This window comes from Oryctolagus cuniculus, chromosome 4 (genome assembly GCF_051225735.1).
Source record: "Oryctolagus cuniculus isolate XC-2025 breed Fujian yellow rabbit chromosome 4, ASM5122573v1, whole genome shotgun sequence".
Classification (NCBI taxonomy): Eukaryota; Metazoa; Chordata; class Mammalia; order Lagomorpha; family Leporidae; genus Oryctolagus; species Oryctolagus cuniculus.
In genome coordinates, this window is record NC_142870.1 from 75493237 (window position 1) to 75509897 (window position 16661).

The following is a 16661-nucleotide window of genomic DNA, read 5'->3' on the forward strand; positions in this document are numbered from 1 at the left end:
TAAAGAGAAACGGATGGACACAAACCATCGAATAAAATGAAAATCAAACTGTCAAAATACTACTCTAGTGGCGGTACAAATTGAGACATGTTTATGCAAGGAAAGCATCCTAAAGTATGTGGTAAGGAATATCCATTCTTGAATGGTGAGCAAACCTTCAACAAAAATAAACAAGGGAAAAGTGACCTCAGATGGGGGGGGGGGGGGGTGAGAGACAAACTAGTACACATGAGTGGGAAAGTACAGACTGAATTTTAAGAAAGACAACCAGTCACATATGGCTGTAATGGCAGGTGCATTTGGAAATGAAATAAAACACAAACGGTATGTAGAAATCATGGAAGGCCTTGAATGCCATCAAGAAATCTGGAATTTGATCTCTCAGGTTTTGAAAAGCTATCAAGAGGTCTCAATACGATCCACACATTTAGGAAGAATTTTGCTGTAGTTCATGAAATAAACTGAAAAAGAGCCTAAGATCAAGGTGATTAGTTTGAAGACCATTGATATAGTCCAGACACAAAAATCTGAACTAGAACTCTAATAATGGCACTAGAGAAAAACATACAGACACTGATGTTTCAGAAGGAGAACTATAGTCACTCAAGAACAGGTTGATGCAGGATACTGAATAAGAGAAAATAGTCTACGGCCATACCACCCTGAACGCGCCCGATCTCGTCTGAATAAGAGAAAATAATGCAAATAAAGAGATCTCTGAGGGTTTGTGTCTGGGCAGCTAGAAAAATGAAGGCATGAGGCAGAGATCACTAAGGGATAATTTGACGCTGATACCCATATGCTGCCCATTTGCCACATTTGGTTGAAGAAAAAAGTTGTTCCAGTATCCACTGCTTTGAAATAAAGGAAGAAGTAAATCAAAACTACATAACCTCATTCTCCAACTTTTTAAAATGTGTAACAACAATCTACAAGCCACATAATACCTGTGTCACAGTATCTTCTTTGGTAAAATATAGGGGTTGGACTGTGATCAGTTTCTAATTTCTGTTTTACAACTAAATTTCATAGCCCCATTATTAGTTAAAGAAATTTGTCTGGGGGGGGTCTATAAGAGGTACTTGATAACCCAGGTAGTCTTGCACTCAAAAAAGTTTTGGGAACTGTTCAAGAAAAGGGCAAGCTGACGCCACAGGATGGACTAAGATAACAGAATTCTTCGCCTGAAGGAATCGCTGATGCCCAGGTACACAGGAGACTTTGTGGCCACAGAGATACTGAGGGCTGCAGAAATGCTCCAGGGGTTGGGGAGAGACAAGATGGCTGGCACCAACCTCTGCTTATCCAGAGGAGCACAGCTTCCACCTGGGTACAGATGGAGTTCTGGTTAGAAGGAAGGCTCTGCTACTATAGCACGGCATCATATTTAACCACACACGTGTATACACACGCACACACATGCACAAATGTACACACACACATCCACACACATGTACACACACACATAAACACATACTCTCTGCAGCATATTGGAATGCAATTCATTCCAGAGTAAAAGTTGGTCAACTGATGCTAATTTAGGCCAGGAAAAAAAAAAAGATTTTTTTGAGAATATGTGACTCACAAATTTTGACATGCTATGAGACAGTATGAATTTTTCTAAGAAAATATGGGTACACACACTGGGAAACTCATGTAGGAAAAGCAGCAGCCAGCCAGCTGGCTATCCAATACCCTCTCTCCTTTCTGACCCACAGAACTGATTTTGTTGATAGAGCAATGAGCCTATTGAAAAGACACACACATACACACCCACTCAGACTCCCTCACAGCAAAGGCCATGTGACTCAGCTTTGACCAGTAAGGTCACGTAGAGGTCGCTAATGCAGCCTGAGGGACAGTACGGCAGGGGGTAGCCTTCTTCCTGACTTTATCATGGATTTGTGTGGCACTGCATCCATCATTATCATTCTCATCTTTAACTTCAAAAGCAGAGACAGAGAGATATCTGCCATCTGCTGGCTCACTCCCCAAACACCCGCAGGAGCTAAGGCTGGGCCAGGTGGAAGCCAGGAACCTGGAACTCAATCCGGTTCTCCCATGTGGGAGGCAAGGACCCAACTACTGGAGGCATCACTTGCTGTCTCCCAGGGAGTGCATTTCTGGAAGCCAGAAAGGGAAACAGGTCTGGGACTTGAATGGAGGCACCCCTATAGGGGATGCAGGTGCTCCAAGCACCAGCCCCTCATCCATCACCTGACGACCAAGAGGCAAGGATCACACAACAGGGCCATCCGCAGAGCTGCCCAAGGGCTGAGAGTAGAGCTGGGAAGCCTGGGAGGGCTCTAGCAATGTGTTCACGTGGTCATATGTTTGGGTAAAGTTTGCGGACGTAGGAGAATTTAATCTCAATCTCTTCTTGCTGCTGCGTGCTTTGACTTAGACTGCCCTTGTGACACTTCCTCTCGTGTCACCGGTGCTGGCATGCTCAGAGGCAATCTGCAGTTTACTGAAGGAGACACTGAATGAGGTTCTATGTCTTCCAGGTTTCAGGGGAAAGCTCTGTAGGAGTGACAGCTTCTGTAGTGCGCCTGGGAGTCTCTGTGCTGCCTTAGCATCCACGCACAAGAAACCCTGTAATGCCTCCACGTCCTAATGCTTGGAGCATGTCTGTGGGAGCCATTCCGGAATGAGCCATTTTGGCACAAGGGTTATTCTGCGCTAACAGCATTTGGAAAACAGCTGCATGGAAGAAGGGTTCACCAATCTCCCCTTTCCTTCCTGAAAACAAGGATTACAATTTCCCCTGTGAAAGGGGCCCCCCGCCCTCAGCCAGGAGAACGGACGCTGTTCAAGTGGACACTGCAGCCGAGAGCCTTCGGCACCCACGGACTTCATAAACGTGCTGCTTCTCTTCTTTCTCTCAGCAGAAAACACCCCAGACCCGTCCCATATGTGAACAAAAAAAAATGGCACTTTTATGTTTGTTTATAAAACATTGCAAACGTGGCCTGTACAGAAAGAGCACACAGTACAAAACTAAAAATACATGGAGAAAAACGTGGAGGCTCACAGAGCAGGTACTTAATACAAACGTTAGCGTTCTGGATTTTGTGATATCTGTCAATTTTTAAAATTTGAGTTTGAATATAAATTATCTTCTCATTCTAAAAAAAAAGAATTCTTCATGGGGAGATGAGAAATCAAACCTGAGGACAGCACTATAGGAAATCAGCACACCCCAACATATGGAATGGCACCACCAACTATCCAGTTCCAAAGCCGGAAGAAACACACATGTCCTTTTCTTCCTCTTTACCCAGCATTACAACACCAAACCGCACTGATAATACTTCCAATCCATACACTTCTCTATCCCACTGCCACTATCCCTCCATCTCTAACATGGCCAACCATCAACTCTTACATAAATGACTTAAATAGCCTCTTTTTATGAAAAATGAGTTATTTCCTAGAGTAATGCATACATACAAGGTATAAAATTCAAAGGCTGCCAAAAGTTATACTGTACAGCATCTCCCTACCATCCGTGGCACCCAATGACTCAACTTTCTCCATGAGAGGAAATCGAAGTAACCAAAGTTTGCATGTCCTTCAAAAGCTATTTTATATATACAAAAACAAATATTTGTGCGTGCTGATGTTCTATCTGCATTCCATCCCCCACTGCTATGCACCTTGTTCTGCTGAATAATACATCTTGGAGATTACTCCATATAAACACACATAGGGCTTGTTCTTTACAACAACTGCACTGTAAAAGATAAATCACAGTTCACCAGTTCCAATTGCTGGACATTTATATTATTCTCAACCTTTTGCTTTTACAAATAATGTTACTTTAAACATCTTTACACTTACCTGATTTCTCACATTTGCAAGTACATCTGTAGGCTAAAGACAAATTTAAAATATTTTAACCATTCGTTTCTTTGGATAGTATTGACTCCATACTATCAACAATGATTGAATAAACTAGTATATTTCCACTTTTATCTTCTCTCCTAATTTTAGCAAATTAAAATATTAATATATTTTTCTTATTATTTATCTTTAAAATAAATATATTTGCCTCTATTATAGCCATTGCTGCAAACATATATACAATGGTAGTCTAACAAGATTATAATGGAGTTGAAAAAATTCCTATATAGTAGTTTTACTGTACCTTTCTTGTATTTAGATACACAAATACTTAGCATTGAATTACAATTGCTTACAACATTCAGTAAAGTAACAGGTCACACAGTTTGTATCTTGGAACAATATGTTACATTACATAGCCTATGTGTGTAGTAAGTTACAGCAGCTAGGTTGGTGTAAGAACTGTACACCAAGGAGGCTGGTGTTGTGGCATGGCAGGCAATGTTGCCACCTGCAATGCTGGTGTACCATACAGGCTCCACTTCCTATCCAGCTCCCCGCTGGCATCCCATATGTGCACTAGTTCATGTCCTGACTGCTTCACTTCTGATCCAGCTCCCAGCAAATGGCCTGGGAAACACAGAAGATGGACCAAGTGTTTGGGCCCTTTTCACTCATGTGAGAGAGCCAGGTAAAGCTCCTGGCTCCTGCCTTCTGCCTGCCTGTAAAAGGAATCAATGAATGAAAGAATAAAACTCTACACTGAGGCCTGTGTTGTAGTGCAGTGGATTCAGATGTCAATTGCAATGCCAGCATCCCATATGGAAGTGCAAGTTCAAGTCCTGGATCCTCTACTTCAGATACAGTTCGCTGTTAATGTGCCTAGGAAGGCAGTAGATTATGACCCAAGTGCTTGGGCCTCTGCCACCCACATGGGAGATGTATAGAGTTCTTGGTTTCTGGCTTTAGCCTGGCCCACCCCTGGTTATTGCAGCCATCTGGGGAGTGTACCAGAGGAAGGAAGATCTCTTTCTCTCCCACTGCTGGTTGTGTGTGTGTGTGTGTGAGACTTTGTCTCAAATAAATAAATCTTTTTAAAAACTAATTGTATGTTTTATGATGCTTGCCTAATGATATATTTCTCAGAGCATATCCCCAGCACTAAGTGACGTACAACTGTTCATTTATCAGCTTTAAATAATTTGTAGTTTCTAAATATAAAAATTGATTACCTCCCATTTTTTCCTTTCCCATCTTGTTTGTGATGTAAACAATCTGCTTTAAAGACTCATGGAAATGACATTCTCTGGGTTTTTATATAGCCAGAGATCTGTTGTCTCTGTACTAGAACAATGACTCTGCTGGAACTATATTTCTGGAGTCTACCCTTATCTTTCCTTGAGGAATTTTAAGCATTGTTCTACTGATTATTGCCCTAAAGAAGCCTGAGCCAGTTTGATTTTTTTAACATATAAACAATTTAATCTTTTTGCCTGGTTGCACAAGAGTCTTAATCTTCAAAGTTCAGTAATTTCATAAAAACATGTCAGCCCTGACCATTCTGTCAAGTTTTCCTGAGGTATAGTATGCCTTTACAATATATTTTATACTATAGACCTAAGACTTTTGTTTCTAGAAAAAAAATTCTCAAGTTACATACTTAAATATTGCAGCTATTACTTTGAGTCTACACCATTGGAATATATTGGAGCTTCTTAGATTTCCTATCAACTATTTTTATCCTGACCCTACCAAGATTTTATGAATTCTGTTTCAATTTTGTTGTTTTTCTTAGCTTTCTCCTGTATGTTTACAATCTGTTTTCAGTACACCCAGTCTCCTTCGGGTTGCTTCCAATGAGACTGTCATTTCTAAAATAGTTTCCTAACTGTCTTCCATTTATTCCCTAAGCACAGTTAGTTCTGTCTGTGGACTCAGTATATCTTCCGTGACAAAGCCTTTGGCGCTCTTCATTTTGAGTTCACATTTATAGAGGGAGGACATGATTGAGTTTTGTAGTTGTCATCTTTTCATTAAGCATGACAACATGGTCAAAATTTTTATGTGACCCTTGGTAACTTTTTTTTCCTGATATGTGTTTGTTTTTCCCTATCGTTTTGTTATTTACTGTTCATTTCCTTTTTTTTCTTTTGTTCTATTTATATAGCTACAGTGCTGATTCCTTTTTTATTACTGCTGGTATTACAATGTGATGAATTCTTTATTTGATGGCAGGTTTACAAAGGGGGAGGACCCAAGACCGTATTCTGGATTAGTAGAAATTCCTTCTGATTCAGAGTGATGATTCTTATGATTCGGGGTCATGTTCATAAGGGTTTTTTTTCCCTTTTACTTCTCGCCTGGCAATAAAGATCAGTTCTTATGCGTGACTGCAGAATCTCTCCCCTCCACTCTATTCCACCAATAACACAGACATGAAACTCAGATGTGGATAATTAGTGTGAGTCTGCATTCTTATCAATTCCGCTTCTCATTGGTATTAACCAAGTCTCAGAATGCTCTACTGCCACATTAATTATCCCACAGAAGGAGTCCTCAGAGAAACTTGCCCCTGCCAGCTTTGCCTGAAACACACAGATGCGAGCGCATTCCCTCTGCACCTTCGCATGCTGCCTAACCACAGCTACTCTGGGTGACACTTTCTCATGCATTGTGGCCCAGAATGATAGCTTTCATCCAGCTTTTCTCAGAGATGGATCTGCATTTCTGTTTCTTCTTAGCTTGGGTTGGTTTCCAGAAGAAGAGGAGCAAGTGCTGTCTTATTTTGACCATTTTAAAAATGGAAGTTTCTATAATAGGGTCTTCTTAGTCTCCCTAGTTCCAATTTTCTCCTCCTTCAATCCAGTTTCTCAATTATAGACAGAATGATTTGAAAGGTGAGTCTGATCATGTCAGTACCCTGAAGAAATCTGCTGATGACCTTGCATCCTCTTGGGGTAAAGGCCAAATGTCTTTATGATATGACCCCTGTCTACTTCTCCTGCCTCACCTATTATTATCCAGCCCCTTTACTCCCAGTATTATAATATATTAGATTTATGTTGGTTATTCAAGCGCCCAAAGATCTGTTCCACCTCCAAGCATCCAATATGTACTTCTCTCTCTGCCTGGAATTCTCCAGACTGGCCACCCCTGTTCACTCCTTAACTATTAATAACCCTTCAGCTCTCAGCATAATAATAATGAGCTACTATTTTTATTGTTTACTAAAGCACTGTGCTAAGCAATTTATATGTATTAACTCATTTATTTTCACAGCAAATCAATGAGGTGAGTCCTATTATTGTCAGCATTTTAAATATGAGGAAACTGAAGCTAAGGAAGGTTAAGAAACTTGTCCAAGGCAACAGAGCTACTAGGAATTGGAGCTGCAGCTGGATGCCAGCAAGCCAAAGGCCCCATAACAGAAAACCTATGTACATTTTACTGCTTCTACATCCCTTATCCTCACCCTTCGACTTTAGGGCAATGCCTCTTCCAAGTGCACCAGTAGCTATCTGTATTTCTCTATCATAGCTTTTAACATAGTGTATGATAATTGCTTATTTGCTTTTAGAGACTCTTTTCTAGAATATGAGATTCTTAAGGTTAACAGCTGTGTCTATCTTCTTTTCTATTGTATCCATATTGCCCAACACATAGTAAATAATCAATATTTTTTAACTGGAAAAGGCCCAACTCCCCACCCCCAGGATTGAAACTGCAAAGAAGTTTGAGGTGTTTCTTTAAATACTAGGAGAACATGTGAAGAGGTTAACACTACAAAAAGTCTTCATTCAGCCAAGCCATCAGTGATAATAACTACTGATAATAATAAAAGCTTACCAATGTCAAAGCACTCAGCAAAAGAGCAGTCTCACCAGAACAAATGTCCCAGCAAAGGCATATCTCTTCCTATCTGAGAAAGATGAACAAAGAGGGGAAGGCAGAGTTGGTGCTATGATGCCAACATAATTTTTCTTATTTGAAAAATTAAAAAAGTAGTGGCTCAGGTACCTCCCTGGATGTATGATTTAGAATCATATAAATATATTAGGATGGAGACCATTTCATCAGAATACTTATTGACACAGAAACTTTAATAGAAGAGTGGATTAACCAAAGGTGCTCCAGCACAGATCTGCCTGGGACCACCCACAACTGGACTAAGACTGATCAGCGTTAACAGGATGGATGCTACTTCCCTATCAGCCTGCCACACCCAGGGACTCTGACCTTCTTCCTTTCCTGTACTACTCATCACAGTGGGTCACCTGCATCAGTTTCAACAGGTTGTCAGAACAGGAACACATTCATCCACAGTGCCTTGGCTGTGAACAGTGAGGAACTGAATGTCAAAAACTCCTGCAGATTAGGAAAGAAAAGACACACAGAGTCCTTCACCTTAGAGGATGGCATTTACTGGTTCCCATCCTCAGTCTGGACCAGCACTCCCAATGCCCACAACCAATTTTTTTTCACCTAGATTCCTTCAACCCACAACCACAGAAAAAAGCACTCTAAATTTTGTCAGTTTAGCTTCGGGTTCCTTTTTGTCTTCTCCTAGTCCAAAAAAATAAAAATATACCTTTTTTTCTTTTTTATGTTTTCTTTGAACCCCAAACAATAAGCTTTTTGGATCATTCTTTGAGGTAGCACAAAATCAAGACAAGTTTATTTATCAGAATTTGAAACATGCCTAATACAAGACAAATATAGAACCAACCCAAAGATTATACATTTAAGGCTAGAAGTTAGGCGGTCTGCCTGCCATACCTGCCTGCACCCACTCCCATCCCTCCCTATAGTCTAGAAGTGAATATCTGGACTCAGATGGAAATCATTCAGAACCCTGTGAAGACGTGGCTAAAGAGCAGGTGTTATAGTGCAGGAGGTTAAGCCACTGCTTGGGAACTTGCATCCCATATTAGAGTGCTGATTCCAGTCCCAGCTATCCCACTTCCAATCTAGCTTCCTACTAATGCACGAGGGAGGCAGCAGATGATGACTCAATTGCTGGGGCTCCTGCAACCCACATGCAAGGCCTGAATGGAATTTCTGACTCCTGGCTTTGGCCTACCCCAGCCTTGGCTGTTGCAGACATTTGGGGAGTAAACCAGCAAATGGAAGATTGATCTCTCTCTCTCTCTCTCTCTCTCTAGATGAAAATAAATAACTAAATATTAATTTTAAAAGATGTGATTGAAAGTAAAAAAAATATTAGGGAAGGATGTCCACACAAATTTAATTAGAGAAATATGAACAAATAAATTCATAATTTATATAGATTTATAAAATGAAGCAAACAGGAAAAATCAGTGGTTTATCATCTGGAGTCCCCAGGTTCCTTATAAAGCTTATAAAAGTACAAACTTTATTTGCTACCTCAAAAGACTTAGGAGAAAATTTCAAGGTTACAATTCTATAGCCAAAGATGGATTTTTGAAATGGCAAAATGAAGAACTTGGTGAATTTGTTCTCTATCTAAAACAATAAGAATATGAACAAAAAATGTCATGGTTAATTTTAAATAGCAAATACATGGCAAAGCACCCAGATTAAACATTATTTCCAGATGTGTCTGTGAGGGTATTGCCAGATTAAATTATATTTTAATTGGTGGACTCAGAAAATGTGATGTGGGCATCATCTAATACTTTGTGGTCCTAAAAAACAAAAAGGCAAAGAAAGGAGGCCTTCATAAAAAGGGAGGCTTTGCTTGTTTACTGTGCCCATGCCAAAGTAAATCTCACTGTGAAATCATAACTTAAGCTCTCCTTTAGGCTATGCTATTTGGTCTTCTATATGCAGCCAGCCTATTATTATAGAAAAATGTTAGCCATTCCTTCTATAAGATCTGAAGATCAAACTGTACATCCTGATGGAGAGTACTTCAGAATAGAATCAGTTTTCTATCTTGAAGAGAATAGAGAAATAAAGAAACAAGTCAGGACTCCCAGATCACTTATCGTAAATAACTTAATATCAGGTGAAACCTTAGCAGACAAATTTAACTGTCAAATAAACCAATTAGGAAAAAATTCACTGTAAGGTCCAAAGCCTTGTATAACTTTTAAGACAAGGGTACATTGGAAACATTTTTTAAATATTTAACACAAGTGTAACTTGTTTGACCAGGAAACCCAAACATAACAACACCCTATCTTCAGCAAAGGACACATTAACCAGATAGAAAATCAACAAAGAAACAACAGAGTTAATTACACCAAATGGACTCAACAGATATCTACAAAATTTTTCATCCTATAGTTGCAGAGTACAAATTTTTCTCACCAGTACATGGAATTTTCTCTAGGATAGAACAAATGCTAGGACATAAAGCAAATTTCAGTAAATTCAAAAAAATTGATATCATACCATGCATCTTCTCTGACCACAGTGCAAAAAAGCTGGAAATCAAAAACTCAAGAAACTCTAGAATGTATGTAAACACATAGAGACTGAGCAACATGCTCCTGAATGAACCGTGGGTCATAGAAGAAATCAAAAGAGAAATCAAAAAATTTCAGGAAATGAATGAAGAAGACAATACAACATACCAAAACTTATAGGATATAGCAAAAGCATTTTTTTTGACAGGCAGAGTGGACAGTGAGAAAGAGAGACAGGGAGAAAGGTCTTCCTTTACTGTTGCTTCACCCCACAATGGCCACTGCGGCCACCATGCTGCGGCCGGCACACCACACTGATCCGAAGCCAGGAGCCAGGTGTTTCTCCTGGTCTCCCATGCGGGTGCAGGGCCCAAGGACTTGGGCCATCCTCCACTGCACTCCCGGACCACAGCAGAGAGCTAGATTGGAAGAGGGGCAACCAGGACAGAATCCAGCACCCCGACCGGGACTAGAACCCGGAGTGCCGGCGCTGCAGGTGGAGGATTAGCCTATTGAGCCACAGCGCTGGCCAATAAAAGCATTGTTAAGAGGAAAGTTTATAGCAATTGGTGCCTACATCAAGAAATTGGAAAGCCACCAAATAAATGAAATATCAATACATCTCAAAGACCTAGGAAAACAACAATAGCCAAACCCAAATTAGGAGAAAAGAGATAATTAAAATTAGAGAAGAAATAAAAGAATTGAAACAAAAAATACAAAAGATTAGTGAAATGAAGAGCTGTTCTTTCAAAAAACTACTTCTAAGAAGCCAGCATCACCTTAATTTCCAAACCTGAAAAAGAAACAACAGAGAAACAGAACTACAGACCAATATCCCTGATGAAAATAGACACAAAAATCCTCAACAAAATAGCCAATTGAATCCAACAAACATCAGAAAGATCATTCACCCAAACCAAATGGGATTTATCCCTGGTATGCAAGGATGGTTCAGCATTTGCAAATCAATCAATGTGATACATCACATTAACAAACTAAAGAACAAAAACCATAGGATAATCTCAATAGATATAGAGAAAGCATTTGATAAAATACAACATCCATTCATGATGAAAACTTTAAGCAACTTGGGTATAGAAGGAACATTCCTCAACACAATCAAGGTCATTTATGACAAACAACCAGCCAGCATCTCATTGAATAAGAAAAATTTGGAAGCATCCCCACTAAGATCCAGATCCAGATAAGGATGCCCAGTCTCACCACTACTATTCAATATAGTCCTGGAACTTTTAGCCAGAGCCATTAGGTAAGAAAAAGAAATCAAGGGGATATAAATTGACAAGGAGGAAGTCAAACTATCCCTATTTGTCGATGACATGATTCTATATATAGGGAATCCAAAAGACTGCACTAAGATATTATTGGAATTCAGAAGGGTTTGGTAAAGTGGCAGGCTATAAAATCAACACACAAAATTCAATAGCCTTTGTATACACATACAATGCCACAGCTGAGAAAGAACTTCTAAGATCAGTCCTATTCACAATAGCTCCAAGAAGAATTAAATACCTTGGAATAAATTTAACAAAAGATGTCAAAGATGTCTACAATGAAAATTCTAAAACATTAAGGAAAGAAATAGAAGAAAACCAAAAAAATAGGAAATTCTTCCATGTTCATGGATTGGAAGAATAAATGTAATCAAAATGTCCATACTATCGAAAGCAATTTATAGATTCAATGTGATATCAATCAAAATACCAATGACAGTCTTCTCAAATCTTGAAATAACAATGCTGAAATTCAGATGGAAACACAAGAGATCCCAAATAGCTAAAGCATCACAATACCAGATTTCAAGACAACTACAGGGCAGTTATAATCAAATAGCCTGGTACTGACACAAAAACAGAATGGACCAGAACAGAAACTCCAGAAATCAATCCATATATCTACAAATAACTTCTCTTTGAGAAAGATCTAAAATCAATCCCTGGAGCAAGGACAGTCTCTTCAACAAATGGAGCTGGAAAACTGGATCTCTGTATGCAGAACTTTGAAACAAGACCCCTACTTTAAACAAAATCCACTCAAAATGGATTTAAAACCTAAATCTACAACTTAATACCATCAAATTACTAGAGAACATAGGAGAAACCCTGCAATACAATGGCATAGGTAAAGACTTCTTGGAAAAGATTATAGAAGCACAGGCAATCAAAGCCAAAATAGACAAATGGGATTATATGAAGCTGAAAAGCTTCCACAGTGCAAAAGAAACACTTAGCAAAATGAAGAGGCAATGGACAGAGAGAAAATACTAGTAAACTATGCAATAAATAGCTCAAAGAATTCAACAACAATAAAACAAACAAACCAGTCAAAACATGGGCAAAGGACTTGGATAGGTATTTTTCAAAAGAGGAAATTCATATAGCCAACAAACACAGGAAAAAATGCTCAGGATCACTATACATCAGAGAAATGCAAATCAAAACCACAATGAGGTTTCACCTCCCCCCAGTTATAATGGCTCTAATACAGAAACAACAAACAATAAATGCTGGCAAGGATGTAGGGAATAGGTATCCTAATCCACTGTTGGTGGGAATGTAAACTGGTAGAGCTATTGTGTAAGACAGTATGGAGACACCTCAGAAATCTGAATATAGACCTACCATATGACCCAACCATCCCACTCTTGAGAATTTACCCAAAGGAAAGAAAATCAGCATATAAAATAGTTATCTGCACCCCACATTTATTGCAACTCAATTCACAATACCTAAGATATGGAATCAACCCAGATGCCCATCAACTGAAGACTGGATAAAGAAATGATGGTATATATATACACCATAGAATTCTATATAGCAGTAAAAAAATGAAATCCTGTCATTTGTAACAAAATGGATGCAACTGAAAATCATTACATTTAGTGAAATAAGCCAGTCCAAAAAGGAGAAATACCATATGTTCTCCCTGATCTGTGGTCATTAATAGAGCACCTAAAAGGCAATCTATAGAACTAAATTTGACACTTTGAAATACAATTATTTTGAAAAGCCCTTGCCTCGGCTGTTAAGGAACAGGTTTTTTATTACTATTTGTTGAACTCTTTACTTAATGTATTGTTAATGTTATGAGTAAAGCATTAATTTAAAATAGATCTTTGCAGAAAAATAAGAACAGGAATAGGAGAGGAAGGAAAAGAAGCATGGGAGTGTGGGCAGGAGGGAGTGGAGATTGGGAAGAATCACTATGTTCCTAAATTTGTATATATGAAACGCATGAAGTTTGTATACCTTAAACAAAAGATTTCTGGGTTAAAAAAATAGATTCATTGAATACACTTCAAGAGAGCAGCAGGCAAGTCATTGAGAATCTGTCTGCTACACTGGGATTGCATTTTGAGAGGCTTATATATGGCAAGCAGCCTCTTCACAGCTCAGTTGAGTTTAATATTTTCTTGACATCTAACAGATTTTCCCAATCAAGTAATTTGCCTTTCTGTACTGAGATTAGATTTTTTTCCAGAGCCACTAGCTAGGGAGTTCCCACCCATGGTGTGCCTTGGGTGACCCCCACACCCTAGTATATAAGGGATCTTCAAAAGACCCACTGAAGGGGGCTGGTGTTGTAACATACCAGGTTAACCCACTGCCTACAACATCAACATCCCATGCAGGTGCTGGTTCAAATCTCAGCTGCTCCACTTCCAATCCAGGTCCCTGCTGATATACCTGGAAAAGTAGAAGAGGATGGCCCATATCCTTGTGCCCCTTCCAGCCATGTGGGAGACCAGGACAGAGTTCCTGGTTTCTGGCTTTGGCCTGGCCCAGTCCTAGCCATTGAAGCCATTTAGGGAGTGAACCAGCAAACTGAAGTTCTGTCTCTCCCTCTCTCTATCTGTAACTCGGTCTTTCAAATAATCTTTTTGAAAAAAAGTCCATAAAATGCATATTATGAAAAGACAACACAAGGATTTGGAAAATTTTTTGTAGTGAAATAAACTTATATTCAACAAGTTTAACTGTTTCAACAGGGTCTGTTTGTACCAAGAAGAATAAGACATCAGATTTTTAAAAGCTCCTATGAGCAACAATAATTTTGCTAAAACTGAAGCAACAACAAACATCAAACCTATGGTAAAAGCTAGATGAAAGAGTGATGAAACCATTGGTGCTTTGTGAAAAGCTTATTGGGACAACTCCTCAAAGAAATCATCAGTTTACAAATGGATAACTGGTTTAAAGAAGTGACAAGACCATGTTGAAGATGAAACGCACAGTAGTAAAACACTTATTTCAATTTGTAAGAAAAAAATTATTCTTGAATTTGTCCTAATTTTAGATGAGCAATGATTAAAAGCAAAAGCAATAGGCAAAACCACAATCACGGCCAGCGCCGCAGCTCAATAGGCTAATCCTCTGCCTGCAGAGCCGGCACTCCGGGTTCTAGTCCTGGTTAGGGTGCCGGATTCTGTCCCAGTTGCTCCTCTTCCAGTCCAGCTCTCTGCTGTGGCCCAGGAAGGCAGTGAAGGATGGCCCAAGTGCTTGGGCCCTGCACCCGCATGGGAGACCAGGAGGAAGCACCTGGCTCCTGGCTTCGGATCAGTGCGGTGAGCCGGCCGCAGCGCGCTGGCCGCAGCGCGCTGGCCGCAGCAGCCATTGTGGGGTGAACCAACGGAAAAAGGAAGACCTTTCTCTCTGTCTCTCTCTCTCACTGTCCACTCTGCCTGTCAAAAACGCACACACACACACACACACACACACACCTGACATAGGTCTGCTTACACAATTCTGACAAAAAATTGAAGTCGAGCAAATTTTCTGCTTGACAAGTGCAACAACTGTTACACCTAGATCAGCTGCAGACAAGATGGGAGTTTTCAATGTAAACTTTCCTTTTTTACTTTTTTTTTTTTTTTTTTTTTTGACAGGCAGAGTTAATCAGTGAGGGAGAAACAGAGAGAAAGGTCTTCCTTCCATTGGTTCACCACCCAAATGGCCGCTATGGCTGGCGTGCTGCAGCCAGCGTGCCTCACCAATGGGAAGCCTGGAGCAAGGTGCTTCTTCCTGATCTCCCATGTGGGTGCAGGGCCCAAGCACTTGGGCCATCCTCCACTGCACTCCCGGGCCACAGGAGAGAGCTGGCCTGGAAGAGGAGCAACCAGGACAGAACCGGCACCCCAACTGGGACTAGAACCTGGGGTGCTGGAATCGCAGGCTGAGGATTAGCCTAGTCAGCCGCAGCACTGGCCTCAATGTAAATTTTCAACAAGTGGGATCAAGAATCTAAAGCATTTCTCCAAAGAATTGGAACAGAACATGAAACATAGCTTTTTCCATTATGATTCTGAAGACAAAGCCTAATCAAATCCATAACCATGAAGAGGTGGAAATGGTCCACTCAGGCAAAGGTAATGGCAAGAGCTTTTGTGGGTGTTCAAGGAATTTTGCGTGTTGACTACAGGGCTAAATAATGATGACATCTACTGACTAGGAAAGAGTTTTTGATATGAGACTGGTCAGAGAGATAGAGTAGGTTCATGAAATGGAGGCCACACCTCCATTCTCTCCATGTAATCTCACCTATATCCACCCACCTGTCAATCAAACTATGTAACCACTCCCCTTTCAAAAGAGAGTAAGAGGCCTGGAGAGCACTGGGCCCACCAGTCTCCTGCTGGCCCTCTTGCTTGCAGCCTCTCTCTCTCTCTCTTGCGTGCCCCACCCTGCTCTCCCATGTGCACTCTCACCTGTGCTCTCAGTTTAAGGTTACCGACAACCCCTGGAAATGGTTGGTATGGAGCTCCCTGTTTACCCTTCTTGATCCACTCTCCCTTAATAAAGGATTCACATTCCTCTGAATTCTTCTCACTTTCTAAATAAATTCTAAACCTTAACAGGCTGCATGTCTCATTTGGGCCTGTGCTTAGATTCTTTTCTAAGTAAAAGGCAAGAATCCGAAATACTAATTTTGGCCTAGATTAGCTCACAATATGTTGAGCAAGTCAGCCAAAGCTTTAGCAGAAAAGTGCCCAGGGAAGCTTCACTGGAGGATTCTTCTCCAACAAGATAATGTTCTTGTTCACTTATTTTACCAAACAAGGGGATATTTGTAAGGGCTTTCATAAAAAATCATTAAGCATCTGCTTTATTTTGATTTGGCTCCTTTAGACTTCATTTTTGCCCCCAAAAAGTCTGTAAAAGGCAGATTTTTCTGCAGTTATGTAAAAATGTTAAATTTTCAAAAACCTTAGTTCTGTAGGAATTGGCTGAATGGTTGGTATCATTGCATGCAAAAGTGTCTTGAGAGAGCTTAAGGTAAGAAATTAAGTTTTGGGGCTGGCGCTATGGCATAGCCGGTAAAGCCGCCGCCTGCAGTGCCAGCATCCCATACGAGCACCAGTTCAAGTCCTGGCTGCTCTACTTCCAATCCAGCCCTCTACTA

At 40.2% G+C, this 16661-nt stretch overlaps 1 protein-coding gene across 2 annotated transcripts in view; it reads right to left on the minus strand.

The window, feature by feature from the left end:
* Nucleotides 1-16661, minus strand: part of IGSF11 (immunoglobulin superfamily member 11) — a 367364-nt gene that overhangs the window by 288511 nt on the left and 62192 nt on the right. The window contains exon 2 of one of the 2 annotated variants that reach the window (XM_089331730.1): nt 7693-7765. The exons of the other annotated variant lie outside the window; for it this stretch is intronic. The gene's annotated coding sequence lies outside the window, so the exon portion shown is untranslated. The remainder of the gene's footprint in view (nt 1-7692; nt 7766-16661) is intronic. 2 annotated transcript variants of the gene reach the window in all.